The following is a 15927-nucleotide window of genomic DNA, read 5'->3' as shown; positions in this document are numbered from 1 at the left end:
CCATATGCACAGAGATCACAATCCTTCCAAGATTCTGGCTTTTGAGGTCCCTTGACCTCTGCTCTTCAGCCTTTGCCTGACCAAGACTAGAAATCCTTTACAGATTAAAACCCAAACCCCCACTCATTACATCATTCCCTTTTGTACCCTAAGTCTTAATTCTTACACTGTGCCTCAACAACCCCAAGTCTTCACGATCCTCTTAAAGTGGCTTTAATTTACTCCCTTACCTTTGATCCTTTAAAACTCCTCACTGTCACCAACTGGCCCAGGAGGAATCAGTATTGCCTCCTCGTAGCCTTGCCTTTCTAGATGAACACAGGTGGACAGAAACAAAGCCAAGCTGGTGGTGTTCTCTTTAACATCTGGACCACTAACCTCCAGAGACCCTACAGTGCTGTCAGTCAAGATACATTACATCTTGTGTCCTCATCCTAAGAGGCTATTTCATCCCTTTTCCCTCATCTTCATTGACAGCCAATGACCCTGCCAGGCTTTCATAGAGAAAACAGAGATACAAAGAGAACATAATCTCCTGACATTTACCTACCCACTGTGCCCATGTTTTCCTGACCTCTCTGATAATGATAATGACTTAAAGTATACTTCTCCTAGGACCTTACAGCTTTATAATGGCCCTATCTCCTACATTCCCTAAGACTTCTGTCATGAAGGCATGCTGGACTCTGTCAAAGGCTTTTTTTATCTATTGAGATGATCATGTGATTTTTCTCTTTAAGTCCATTTATGAAGTTTATGACATTTATTGTCTTGAATATGTTGAACCATCCCTACACTTCAGGATTAAAGCCAACTTGGTAATAGTGTATACTCTTGTGACGTAAGTCTGTTTTCTGTTTGCAATCTATTTTATTGAACATTTTTGAGTCTATATTCATCAGGGATATGTGCCTGTAGTTTTCTTTTTCTGTTGCCTCTTTACCTGGTTTTGGTATGAGGGTGATATAGACTCATAGGAGAATTTTGAGAGCTCTCCTTTTCTCTCTCTCTCTCTCTCTCTCTCTCTCTCTCTCTCTCTCTCTCTCTCTACAGTTTTAGGATTGTCTGTAGGTCTTCTTTGAAAATCTGGTAGAAATCTGTTCTGAATGTATCTGATCTTGAACTTTTTTGTAGCTGGAAGGCTTTTTATTTCTATTTCAATCTCCTCAGTTTTGTGTATGTTTAGTTTCTAACTTCTTGGTTTAATTTTGGTGGTTTGACTGATCTAGAAATTCATCATTTCTTTCAGGTTTTCCAGCTAATGGAGTACAAGTTTTTAAAATACTCTATTACAATATTTTCAATTTCTTTGGTGTTTACTGTATTGTTTCCTTATTCATTTCTGAGTCCATTAATTAGGTTCCCCTCCTCTCTTTCTTTCTCTCTCTCTCTCTTAGTTAGTTGGGCCAAGGATCTGTCAATCTTGTTTATCTTCTCAAAGAACCAGCTCTTAGGTAAGCTGATTCTTTGTATTATTTTCTTTGTTCCTATTTCATTGATTTCTGCACAGATTTTTATTATTTCTTGCTATTGACTAGGTTTGGATTTGGTTTGTTCTTGATTTTCCAAAGTTTTGAGTTGTATCATTAATTCACTTATTTGCAGTCTTCTTGATTTTTTAAATTAGGCACTTAGAGTTACAAATTTTCTTTATAGGACAGCTTTCAATGAGTCATTATATTATATTTTCATTTTTCATTTAGTTTAAGGTAAATTTCTATTTCTTTCTTGGACCCATTTATCATTCAGGAATAAGTTGATTAATCTCCATGAGTTTGTGTATTTGCTAGAGATTTGTTTGCTGTCAATTTTAAGTTTTATTGCATTGTGGTCAGGCAGGATGAAGTAGTTACTTGGCTTTTTAACTTTGTAAAGATTTGTTTTGTGCCCCAAGATATGGTTTATTTTAGAAAAGCTCCCATGTGCTGGTGGGTAGAATGTGTATTCGTTGGTGTTTGGGTGAAATATTCTGTGGATCTGTTAATCCACTTGATGTATGATGCCAATTAATCCTGATGCTTCTATTTTTTGTCCAGATGACCTGTCTTTTAGAGAAAGTTGGGTATTCAGATCACCTACTAATGGATTGATGTTAATCTTTGTCTTTAAATCAGTAGTACCTTTTAAAAATGAAATTAATTGCACAAGAGTTTAGTGCATATATGTTTTGGATAGTAATGTAACTATTCTCTTGATTAGAATGAAGTTTTAGTTAGAAGTCTAATCTGTCAGATGTTAGAAGACATATTTGCTTCCTGGCCTGATTTGATTGGAGTACTTTTGTCCATCCTTTTACTCTATGCCCATTTTTACAACTAAGATGTTTCTTTGTAAACAACAGATAGGTAGATTTTGTTTCTTGATCCATTCAGTCTGTGTCTTTTGATTGGAGAATTATTAATATGTAAAGTTGTTATTATTGAAATGTGTATTAATTGTGGTCATCGTGTTAAGAATCTATCTCTGAAGAAGAAATTTCCTATACTTATGTTCTATTTTCAAAAAAAGAAAGAAAGAAATGGATTTCATCAAAATCTGTTGTTTCAAACATGTAAGAGAATGAAAAGACAACTTGTTGAGAGGGGAAAGTATCTAAAAATGGATCATCAAGAACTGATATATGGAACATAAAAATGACTCCAGAAATCCAATAATTTTTAAAAAGTGGACAGAAGATCAGAGCATATCTTTCTAAAGAAGGTAAGAAATGCTCAACATTATAACTGATCAGGAAATGCACACTGGACCACAATGGAACATCAAGACCTATTTACTGTAAAGACCAGCCAGTGTTGGCTATGAGGCAACTGGACCTCTTACACACTGCTAATGGAAATCTAAAATGGTACAAATATTTTGGAAAACAATATTACGGTTTCATAAACAGTTAAATATGTATCTTTCATGTGTCACAGCCATTTGCTCAAGAGAAACTCAGATTTTTTGAATGTCAATTTCCAGGGTTACACAAGGAGAGAAAAACATATGGCAATAACTGACCAGTTAGTCTCTGTTTTTTTTGTTTGTTTGTTTGTTTGTTTTTGTTTTTTTTTTTGAGGGGGCGGGCGGCATTATGGTGCATATCAAATGGCCTGTTTGGAAATGTGGTTATCACCCTCCAGATGTCAGACGGCCATGTAGTTTTGCAGTTTGGCTCTATAGAACATCAACCTGACCGACTCCCTTCTGATTCTTGGTCTAGTCTGTTTGTAGTTTAGTGCAGGAGCTTAACTTACATAGTGGCCGCGCCGGCGCGCGCGTGTGTGTGTGTGTGTGTGTGGTGTGTGTGTGTGTGTGTGTACATATCTACATATACATATCTACTATCTATTTCAAGTTCCCCATCCCTCTAGAAACCTCAAATCCATGGAGGGGAAATAAACTAACAGCAATTAATTTTTAATATACAAAGTATCTGCAGGTGACTTCAGAGTTCTTCATTCAAAAAGCTAAAAACAGGAAGGAAAAGGTTAGCTGCTTGTCCAAGATCTAGTTTCTATTACTACTAATTTCTGACCCCATGTTTCTTCCAGAGCTCTTATTTGCTTTGATGCCTTTTCCTAACTGCATTTGACACATAAGTATGTGATTTAAAACTACAAAGAAAAATAAAATTGAAGAGCATTAGAAAGGTTGCTTATTATATGGTGTTTACACAGAAAGGAGCTACCATCATTAAACATGCTATTCCTACTGTCATTTAAGTCTCTGTGGCAGGTGCATGAGAGATGACCGGTTGTGATCCTAATTTGTATTGCCCTAATAGCCAGTGATAATGAACACCTTCTTTATATGTTTAATTGCCCTGATATATAATTTTCACAAACAAAAACCCTCTTGAATTTTAGTATAAGTGAACTATTTCACCTTACACATGAGCACACAGAGGCTAACTTATAAAATGACTTTTCTCAGAGTGTGGGTGGCTACAATCTGAGCAAGAATTAAAACCATGGTTTCTAAGATGGACAAGGCAAATCCCAGCATTGCAGGTTGGAGAAGGGGCTGATGCAGGAAGACTAAATTTGAGGACAACCTGGGATACATAGCAAGGCCTTATCTCAAGAAACTTGCAAAATCAAATAAAGGATTCCTGACTCCCAGGCTAGGATGCATTCTGTGTCCATGTCTCTCATCATCTCTTCTATCTTGTAATCTGTGTGGGTTTGTTCTTCAGTCTAAGTTAGGATTTTCCTTTCCTTTAGAACTCTAGTACTCCGGAACTGATGTGAGCATTAAATTCACATCTACAATATTCTTTTGATAGCCTCACAAACCCAGATACATTCAAGTTTTCTTTTCAACCACACAGGAACCTCTACTGGATCATGTTTCCTCCTCTTTAAGTTTCTGATTGGCTTCGTTACATCTTCTTTACACAAAAGAAAAGATGGATAAGTGTAAGTGATTTCACTTTGCCCTCCAAACTGACTTTTTTTTTTTTTTTTAGCAGCACACAGCTCAGTTGTTTCAATTATTCCATCCACCCAGAACAACACATCCAAGCCCTTCTCGTCTCTGACCTTTCCCCTGTAGGAAAGAAGGGAAGGTTACATTTTCATTGGCCTGTATACAAAGAGGAGATAAAAAGAAAGACACAGGAGTGCCTCCTTCACTCCTACATACCCACCGTGCCTTTGATCTTCTGCATTTAGTAACACGGGCAAACCGTGGGCTGTGAGGAGAGAAGACATCGCTCACAGATTAAGGATACTCTGGTCTGCATCTCCCCTGTACATTTCACTTCCCAACCACAAGAGCCTAACTGTCCATTAACTACCTAAGAGTGAAAGAAGGTAAGAAGTGGCTGGATATCAGAGATTAAATTCCTGTGAACTAAGAACTGCCATTTCATTCCCTTAAAAGACTTTATGACAAGGCCACTTGATTGAACAATAGCTCAAAATTAAAAGAAACTAAAGTATAACAAATAGCCCTACAAAAATTAGGGTAGTCAGATAAAACAAAACAAAAGAAGTCTGAGTATAAGGGGGAAACACCAATGAAAACAATAATTAAAGTAATTGTTCAAAAAAATGGGAAATGGCATAATGGAACTTTCCAAAATAATGGGAAATTCTAAGGATTGTGGTAAACATTTTACACAAGTAAATCTGCCACAAATCAATGAAATGCAAACTTACAGTACATGATTTTTTTTTTTTTTTTTTTTTTTGTAAATCGCTGTGGTGACTGCTTAGGTTTGCCTAGAACATGGAAGGCTCTGGGATCAATGACAGAAGAAAAGGAGAGGCGGGAGGAAAAAAGGAGATAGGTTTGTCTTACAAGTGAATGTAACAGGACAGAATGCTTACATACATAAGTATACATGTCTCCTTTTATAGTTATTTGTACTTAATATATAATGAAGTCAGCTTCCTAGTACATCCCAGAATGCATTCCTGAGAAAGCATTTTGCATTATATTTGTCTTAAGAGGCTCTCCAGAAATTCTGCAATATGTCTACAGTTCTACTGACTCGTTCTCTTGCAACTCTTACATAGGTCATACAATGACTTAAAGACAGAGCTTGTTTAGAGAGCCAGATCTTTTTCACAGTCATCCAACCTCTTTTGGTGATTTTACTTGCTGAGAAAACACCAAACAGTGGTTTTCTTTTTATGTCCTTGAATTATTAACTTTATGGTTGCAACTTTCATCTGGCTCAATGTTATTTTGTTGATGTTTCTAGGATATGGCATAGGGGGGACACGGACTCTGAAGCAGACTCTTTGATCTGGATCCTTGTTTATGGCTGTAAACTGCGGTCCGAAAGCTGCTTAAAGCATGTCTATGCCTAGACTGACTGGCTCTGAAGATGATAATGTAAGTTATGCTGCACCAGCTAAAACCTTTTGAGTATTTATATGACAGGAGAAGTAGAAAATGCCCTACTTCATGTAACAGGTCTCGGGAAAACCAGAGAGAGCACTAGAAATACTGTACTTCAGACACTGTGCAAGGTGTATGTATACACAGTGTTAGATCTTATCCTAAAAAAGGGTTTTTTTAAATACACTCTAGCCCAACCATTTTGGATAAAGAATAGTCAAGCTATATAAACAACTATGTCATATGCCTATTTGTGTCACTATTATCTATATATTGCAGGGATATTTTTTTAAGTTTTTTAGACAGGGTCTCATGTAGCCCAAGGTGGCCTTGAACTTGTTATGCCCCAGAGGATGACTTTAAACCCCTGATCCTCGACCTCCCAAGTGCTGAGACCGCAGACAAACATTACCATCTCTAACTTTTTTTTAATGAGTTGAAAGTATGTAATACTTGAAATTTCACCTTGTAAAGTACACAATAAACTTCTTTTGTAAAATAAAATCACAAGTGTCACTAAAGACAGAAACAGCTTACTGTGAAAATGTACTAAAGTATCACTGTTCGGATACTAAGATCAAGTGTAAAAACATGATATTGTCTAAGAACAACAAAACCTGATTATCTACAATTTTTATTGACTTTTTTTTTTCTGTGTTGGATAGTAAACTTATGGCCTCAAACATGCTTGGTAAGTACTGTAAGACACAGTCCACACTGTCAGTCAAATCTTGCATATCATGAGTATGACAGAGAAATGGATTTACAGTGGTTGAGTAGTTTCTCACAACCAGACAGCTAGTAAGCGGTGAGCTAGACCACTTTCTCTGATACACACCATTAGCAGAAATGGAATAATAATATGGTGTTGGATAATTAGATATTACTTATCTCTAAAATAATTTCTCTAGAGTCATGCCAGAGAAATATCCTGATATTCTGAACTGATGTTTGTTTTTTGTTTGGTTGGTTTTTGGTCTATTGGTTTAGATCCTAAGTTGGTTAAAAGACTATCTGTGCATCCCAAGTGTGCTGCAGTCTTACCATGAAGTTTGCTGGTAAATCCTTTTTTTTTTTTTTCTAATTTAAAATCTTTTTTGTTTGATTGTTAGTTTATATTGGGGGGGGGTAGCGTTCCTGAGAGAAAGCAGAGTTGAGTGAGTCCAGTTAGTGGACAGCCTTGGGTGTCATTCTTTAGATGCCATCCATTGTTTCTAAGACAGAGTCCTTTCACTGGTCTGGAACATACCAGGCAAGGCTGGCTAGCCAGAGAGCCCGAACGGAACCCCCCACCTGTCTCTGCCTCCCCAGAGCTGGGATTATAGCTGTTTGCCACCATGCCTGTTTTTGGACATGGGTACAGGGAATCAAACTCAGATCTTCATTCTTGCACATTAGCATTGTACTTTCTCCTGCCCTAAAGACTTTTTTGCCAATCCAGGTTGAAAACAAGGGGACCTGCTTTGATACTACGTTATCTTGCTGTACCTGCGCATATTTTTCTAAACAATGACACTGCTTAGAACTGTTAATATAACCAAAGAAATGAACTCATAGCTTGTAGACCATGTAACTTTTTTTTTCTTTTCTGAGACAGGGTTTCTCTGTGTAGCTTTGGAGCCTATCCTGGCACTCGCTCTGGAGACCAGACTGGCCTCGAACTCACAGAGATCCACCTGCCTCTGCCTCCTGAGTGCTGGGATTAAAGGCGTGCGCCACCAACGCCCGACCTCAAAGAGACCACTTTTTCTGTAACTATTTTTTAAGATTTTATTTATTACGAATACAGAGTTCTACCTGCATGTGTACCTGCAGGACAGAAGGGGGCACCAGATCTCGTTATAGACGGTTGTGAGCTACCATGTAGTTGCTGGGAATTGAACTCAAGACCTCTGGAAGAGCAGTCAATGCTCATAACCTCTAAACCATCTCTCCAGCCCCCGACCATGTAACTTCTATCTGTAATACTGCAAAGGAAATCCTTGAGAGTCAGTAGTTTTACAAACAGCTCAATCTTAAATTTATCATTTAGATGGACATTTGTTAACCTGTAAACCTCACCTGCCCAAAGACCAAGTAACTTCCTGGAATCTGGGAGTTGTGGTTCTTGAAAACAAAACAAAGCCCCATGGCAAAGTATAGTGGCCTATGAGTTTTGTCCACAAAAGTCCCAACAACACATGCCTTGGGGCCACTCAGCTGTAAAGTTTCCAGGAATGGTCCTAACCAAATCCCATCTTGGTCAGTATTTAATATTTTAATAAAAAGCTTGCTTAACGTGGTCAAAATAGTAGAACTGGCTTTTCTCTGGAGAATCTCAGAATTAACAGCAGCACCACTCATGCACCTGGCTTGGGAACCTGCCTTGCTGTGGTCCTTCCTTCCTGCACAGCTTCTGCAGTTTCACTGATGGATGGTAGGCTTGCTAGTCTGCCTTCTATCCAGCTTCTGCTTTGTACTGTATTTATAACCCAAACAGCCCCCCTTCCTCTGACCTCCCCGCATGTCTCCTGCTCCCTCGTTCTCTGTTTTTAGATCCCAATTTTTCAAAGAGATTCCTAAATAACCACACTTTGATACTTCATATTTACAGAATAACAAAAGAGCCCAAAAATGCAGCAAGATTACGAGGTACCCAGGAATGCTTCACAAGTAGGTTAGCACTACCTGCAGATGCTGAAAGTTGTTTCATTAATGTACAGACATAGCATTTTGTAACAACATTATCATCTTACAGCATAACAGGAGGGTGTCATGTCACCCAATATGCCTCATATACAACGGTCCCTCCAGCTTTTTCTAGGCATATTCTTTGAATTGTTTTATTGGTAGTAATGACACATTCCAATTATGTGTTCCTGTCTTCCTTGGACCTCTTTGTGACAAACAATACATATTTCCATGATAACACAGGCAATCTGATTTGCCTTTCTAAAAAAGAAAGTTGGGCAGGCCAGGCGGCTCAGCAGGCAAAGTGTTTGACACAAAGCCCCTGACCTGAATTCTGGCCCAGGAACCCAAGTAAATGTAGACAGAAAGAACCAACTCCACAAAATTGTCTTCTGACCTCCACATGTGTGTGCGCTAACCTTCTCCCTTCAATCACAAATACATAGTGAAAAATACATAAATTTTTAAAAAATAAAAGTAAAAGATAAAGCCTGGAACAAAAATATTTCACCTGTCCTCTAGCATTTGTGTAACTATTCTTATAATTTAAAAAGAATTTCTCTCACCAGGCAGCAGTGGAGAACGCCTTTAACCTCAGCATTCTGGAGGCAGAGGCAGGTGGATCTCTGTGAGTTCGAGGCCAGCCTGGTCTAGAAAGTGAGTTCCAAGGACATCCAGGGCTGTTACACAGATAAACCCTGTCTCAGAAGGAAAAAGAAAAATTTTTTCTCTCTCTTTCCAAAATACAAATGACTGCATCTACAATATGCTTTCATCCAATTCTTCTTTAATATCTTCTGGCATTAGTTTGTGTTATTAAAAATACTCATTAAAGTAAGGATGCAAGGACATGAGATTTAGGTGGTCAACACACACACACACACACACACACACACACACACACACACACACACACACACACACACACGCAGGGTCTCATGGCAGCTAACCAGTCAATGCCTACGCTGTTCATTGATTTCTATCATTAGATACTGTTTCATTATATTTATCCACTCTCCAATAAACAGAAATGGGGTATCCAGTTATTTCACTAATAAAATTTTTAAATGTTCTTCAGAACATCTGTCTACATGTAAGGAAATGCATTAATTGTGTTGTGGTTTCTTCATGGTATTTACATCGTATTTTTATGAGTTCTTTAAGGTACTTACACATGTTTAATAGTATTTACATCTTTTTAATGAATGTGGCTGGTATAGAATGTCTCTATAGTATAATATTAACATGCACTGAATTTGAAACATGTGAGCTGGGTTCTGGCCACCAACATCTACTACAGCTGGTCTGTCCTTCCATCTTCCACCCAGACAGGCACAACAAAAGGATGGCACTTCTCTCTGGACATGTGTGGCATTTGCTCAGAACTTTATTCAAAGATTTATTTAAACTCTCCTTAGTACTGCAGCAGAAGTTGAAACTGTCCACTATTATTTTAGTAATGGTTTATGGCTTAAGCTAGTACAAAACAAAAGGTATTTTGGATAATGTAAGCACACTAAGGGGCTGTCTCCTAAGGAACTGAAGGCCCTAATTCTACTTACAAAAGACGAAGTGTTTCTACTTTGAAGATATGTTACTGCAATAAAAATTCAAACATTAGTCATGATTAAACACAAGGGCATGGAACCTCAGAAGTTCAATGAACAGCTGCTATATAACTAGAACTTTATCGCATTTGAAAAAGAATATTATTCTCATTGAGATGTATACTTTAGGTATCTTATTTTTAACAGGATTAAACAACTTAGAAACAAAATTTTCTAGAAATTTTGGGTCTATGTCCAAACATATACAGGCATCAGTAATTGGATTCAAGTAGACCATAAGGACAAACAAACAAAGAGGAAAGGGTGGCAATAGGAATGGGCCTAAAATATGCTGTATACATGTACAAAACTGTCAATGAATAAATTATTTCCAATTCTAAGAATTTATCAGTTTGATTGACGACTATCTGCTAAGCTTACTAGGAACAGGTTTATAATGAATAAGTTCTTAAGGAGTACTAACTAGAGTGACCAAATCTAATGCATGCTTAAAACAGGAAAAACAATCTGGTAACACAATAATTATTGGCTTCCTCCTCAACAAATCATCTTGCGGTACACAAGCTTTTCTGCTCAATTGCTTTTCCTTTCCTACTTTTTAACAAGTGCGAAACCTCCAAAGGGCAGGGAGAAGTCTAAAGACCACATTTGGAACATGCCAGCACTGACACCACATCACAGCACTAGATCAGTGTAGACACTGGCAGTTTACTACAATTTCTGTTGGCACAAGTAGTTCTCCCCTTATTTTCAAAGCCTCACCAATTACACTGAGCATTAACAGTCCATCACCTTCAAGCATGCTGCCAAAACCAGGCACCACAATTTTACTTCCATTCTTTATTTGCATCTAACTTTAAGTATTTCCTGACCATAAGATACAATAACAGAATGATAATGTCATGTAATAACTGATTGAAACATTCCATCCTGAAAGGAAGCTCTTTAAACAGGAAGGTGAAAAACTCAAAATAGCTTCAGGAAGTCCCTGAAACTGACTAGATTCACTAGGCCCCTCCCTGCCAAAGAAAGCAATGAAAGCTGAAAGTCCCTCTCAGACTAAAGGAAGCTAAACTGAAAAGAAGGCTCCCTTATGAGAACCGAGCTGTCAAGACCCAGAGAAGCTGAGTTGTAATGCAGATTCTCAGATAGAAAAGCAGCAAAGACTCTGAGATCAGCCCAGCTAACTGGCAGAAACAGAACCAGCCCAGCTGCCTGGACCAGAGTCACTTGGAAAGGATACTTTCCAACCTGTTGAGCTGCCTGCAGGCTATGCAGTGTGCTCCAGGTTCTCAGCTTTTGTGAGCTGTTACCACGCTGGCTGGGTGGGCCTTGGTAATTAGCTGCCTTTGAGTCATTTCTGCTACTGTAAGTAACCCCTCACCTACATTCCTGTAAGTAACCTCAATAAAACTCATTGGTTCACCAAGTTGGACTTTGGTGGTATCCTGACTTTGATCTGTCATGGGCTCCCTATCAGGGGTGAGGAGACCTGTGTTGTTTCTCCCCAGGAAAAGTTTTGTCCACAAGGGTAGTTAGTTCAACCAACAAATTGTTCTTTTCTAACTATAACACTGTGATACACTAGCTTCTCCATTATGATGTTAGCCTCTTCCTAAAGTATCTATGAGACTTTCAAATTCTAAGGAAAAACATTCAATGTCTGAAGTATCACTCTGCTAAGGATTTCATAGGAAGCTACCTCAGTATCTGAAGTTCAACTAACCCTCTCTCATGAATAATGCTCTTCAAAAGCTCAGCTTTCTCTCTGCTGATCTACTCCCCCATCTCTCTTTGATCCAAATGACAGTAACAAATTGAAATTGGAAACTAGTAAAATGTTTAGGAGCTAGGTATATGACTGGGTAGCATTGGTCAAGCCCTGAGTTCTAGCTCCATAATCATAAACAAACAAACAAACCCAATATCCAACAGCAACAAAAAGGAATGATTATGACTAAGCTACTAAAGTCATGAGTGTGAAACATTTTCCAGGTATGGGACGATGGCCAAGGTATAATGCTAAAGAAAATAAGATATAAGGCTTAACTTCACAAATGATCAAAATTATTTTAAATTCCTCTTCTCTCTCTAACACACACACACACACACACACACACACACACACACACACACACACACATACAATTTTACTGAGCAATCTCAAGACTTTCTATATAATGACATCTTTCACCTCAAGCTGCAATGGCATGAAGTTTATCCCTGCTAAGTTGCATCAGTTTTGAAATCTTTTTCTGTGTTACCTGAGTATTCTTTCCTTAGCACAAATTTCCAATGGAAGAGTTCAATATGCCTACCTCCCCCAGTTGTTCACTGCAGAGAGAGCCAGCATACTGGAATTTCATCTTTATACACTATTCTTTAAAACATAGAGCCACTCCCTCAAGAGCCCCGGTCTTATTCCAGTGCCCCAAACAACAAAATCTTAACAGAAAGTCAAAATCTGAACTACGTTTATGTGGATCGATGAAAGGTTATATAAAACAAGAGTGATATAAAAGAAAACAATTACTTTAAGACTTTGTTCAGAGTCAGGTGGTGGTGGCCCACACCTTTAATCCCAGAACTCTATGAGTTTGAGGCCAATTTGGTCCCTGGTCTACAAAGCTACAAAACAAAACCCTGTCTCAAAAGACCAAAAAAGAAAAAAAAAAGACTTTGTTCAGGAAGTGCTCCATTTACATATTTCATATTTTCTCATGACATATGATAAGTGCATATAGCATTATATTACATGAAAAAGAAACAGCTGGGCTTCAGAAACACCTCAACCAATGAAGGTTACCATGTTTCAAAGTCAGCCAGCCTGAATCCAGACACAGATGACAGAAGGCGAGAACAGACTCCTCTGATCTCTACATGTGTGCTCAAATGCATACACACAAACATGAACAAATACCACCAGAACCAGAAACCAAAAAAATGCAGACATGTATATTTTTACATATATTCTGTTAAAGAAGTAAAACTAGTAGATACCAAAAGGGGGATACTTTCAAATTGTTCTTATTTTGTGATGTGTATAACATGCTTGCTTCTTCTCAAGCTAAGAATGGAATCTTTTCAGATTAAAAACAGATCTCCTTACAGTTTAGGTAGACATGTATCATCAAATTAGAAGTCAAGCTTCATTTTTATTTCATCCTACCTACCAAAGAAATAATGCAGTCCCCTCTGTGAAGACTTACGCAGGAGGACACATATATAAGCCCAGTGTACCAAACACAGTGGGCTGGGTCCTCCTATACCAATCACTAATCAAGAATTAATAAGAAAATACCCTGAAGGCATGTCCACAGGCCAATCTGATGGATGCAATTCGTCAATTGAGGTTCTCTCCTCACAGGTGACTCTAGTTTCTGTGAAGCTGATGAAAAACTAACCTCTTTAGAGAAAACTAAGTCAAAACTGATATATATATATATATATATATAGTCATTTTTCATATGAAAATATACACTTTATATGTCTCTTTCCATATAAGCATATATGCATATATTATCTTTAAAACTCTATAGTATCTCATCACATGAATAAAACATACTCTGTTCATTTACACTTCTTTTTTAAATTAGATATATACACGATTGCTGCAGAATATTATTTTAAGATGTGTTACATTTGTTTATGCTCTGGAACATTTGTTTAACAATGTAAAGATGTGTTGTGGCTTTTGTTTGTGCTGCATTTGTTTAACTCTGTGAAGCTGTGTTGTCTAAAACAACTGATGGTCTAATAAAGAGCTGAACAGTCAATAACAAGGCAGGAGAAAGGATAGGTAGGGCTGGCAGGCAGAGAGTATAAACAGAAGGAGAAATCTAGAAGGAAGGAGCAAGACAGAACGAGGAGAGGCGGGTGTCAGGGGCCAGCCACCCCACCAGTCAGCCAGCCAACCTGTCAGCCACAGAAGAGGGAAAGTAAGATACATAGAAATAAGAAAAGGAAAAAGCCCAGAGGCAAAAGGTAGTCCGGGATAATTTAAGTTAAGAAAGGCTGTTTAGAAACAAGCCAAGCTAAGGCCAGGCATTCATAAGAAAAAATAAGCACCTCTGTGTGTGATTTATTTAGGAGCTGGGTGGTGGGCCCCCAAAAGAGCAAAGAGTGAAGTGTCAAAGAACAAAAAAAAAGAAAGAAAGAAAAAGAAAAAAGAAAACCAAAACAAAAAAACTATAAACAATATTTTGGCATTCCAACATGGGAGTAGAGTAAAAGAAAATCCAATAATACACTGTTCACTATCTTTTTTCTTTTCTTTTTTTTGGCTTCTTGGAACTCACTCTGTAGACCAGGCTGGCCTCAAATTCAGAGATCCATCTGCCTCTGCCTCTGCCTCTACCTCTGAAAGGATTAAAGGTGTACAGGGCCACAATGGGCTACATCCACTATCTTTTTTACTAAAGACTATTTTATTTTTAATTAGGTGCATATGTGTGTCTGTGTATGTGGCTTTGTACACATGTTAGTGCCAGTATGAGTGTTGGTAACTGCACAGTTCAGAAGAGAGGGTGGAGGATCCCCTGAACCTGGAGTTGCAGGTATTTTTGAGCTGCCCTACCTGGGTACTAGGAAATGAATCTGGTTCCTCTGTAAGAGCAGTAAGCCCATGTCTCAAGTCTGGTCATTTTTATACAATCAGTGAACCTCTCTTACTATTACACTACTACCTCTTTGTAGGCCAGTGTCTACAAACACACACACACACACACACACACACACACACACACACACAACAAAAACAAAAACAAAAAAACAAACAACCATGAGAATCACATTAGGGTAAATCCCCGAGAACAGGCTTCTTGTTAATATATTAACATTTCAAAGTACTAAGCATAAGATAGAGAACAAAACCCATCCACAGCAGGACATTGTTGTGTTCCAATTAGCACTGGAATTTTCTTAAATTTTATAAAAATTTCTAAAATGAAAATGGCTTTCACTGACTTAATTTTTTGTTTCTTTCATTACTAGCAAAGCTAAGCACCTTAAACTCTTCCTAGATATAAATATAAATAATATTAAAAAGCAGAAAAGAATGTGCAGTATCCTCTTAAGAGAGAAGTATGTGGTGTCACTGAAATTCAGAATGCAGTTCTCATTGACAGGAATGTCTTAAATCCTGGTAGCAGAAAACAAAACAAAACAAAATCCCCGAGGGCTGGAAAGAGCTCCAGATACACAGAGGTTATCATCAAAGATAGCAGACCTTTGGGTTCACAGAGGAGATAATGCCCTAACCAAGGTAGGCTGGAAATGTTTTATAATCTGATTAGTCACAGCACTGGGATGCAAGCACCCTAAATTGGTAGAAACAGCAGAGCAGGTTGACCTTGGAGCAGTTAACTAGAATTGCAAGGTTCCCTGGAGGGGAGACACACCTTTAAGATGGAGCAAGGAGGCTGTAGTCCCACCCCCCCCCTTCTTCCTTCTCCCTCCTTCCTTCTCTGTCTTTTTGCAAGCATATGTGGTGTACGTGTGCATACACGTCACATGAGAGGGGGGTATATGTGTGATATGCATGCATGTGTGAGCACACTTGTATCGGAGGCCTGAGGTTGATGTCAGGTGATGAGGCAAGATGTCTCATTTGAACATGGCGAACACCAATTTGGTTGGCTGTCTCTTCTAGTGCACTGGAATTAGTGAGAATTAGTGGCTGCTATACCACACCTGGCTTTATATGGGTTCTGGGGACTTAAATTCCAGCCCTCATGCTTTCATGACAAGTGCCTCATACACTGAGACAATTTCCCAAGATCCCTGCTGTCCTACTTCCATTGTGGAAATACACAATTCCTTCCTGCACTTTCAAAGGTTGTTTTAGGGTCAAACTCAC

At 38.3% G+C, this 15927-nt stretch overlaps 1 protein-coding gene across 6 annotated transcripts in view; it reads right to left on the bottom strand.

Moving 5' to 3' along the window:
* The window catches only part of Arhgap21 (Rho GTPase activating protein 21), a 126552-nt gene that overhangs the window by 73159 nt on the left and 37466 nt on the right, over window positions 1–15927 (bottom strand). The window lies entirely within an intron of this gene.

Source organism: Cricetulus griseus, chromosome 3 (genome assembly GCF_003668045.3).
Source record: "Cricetulus griseus strain 17A/GY chromosome 3, alternate assembly CriGri-PICRH-1.0, whole genome shotgun sequence".
In the NCBI taxonomy this organism is placed as follows: domain Eukaryota; kingdom Metazoa; phylum Chordata; class Mammalia; order Rodentia; family Cricetidae; genus Cricetulus; species Cricetulus griseus.
This window is presented reverse-complemented; position numbering and strand designations above follow the sequence as displayed.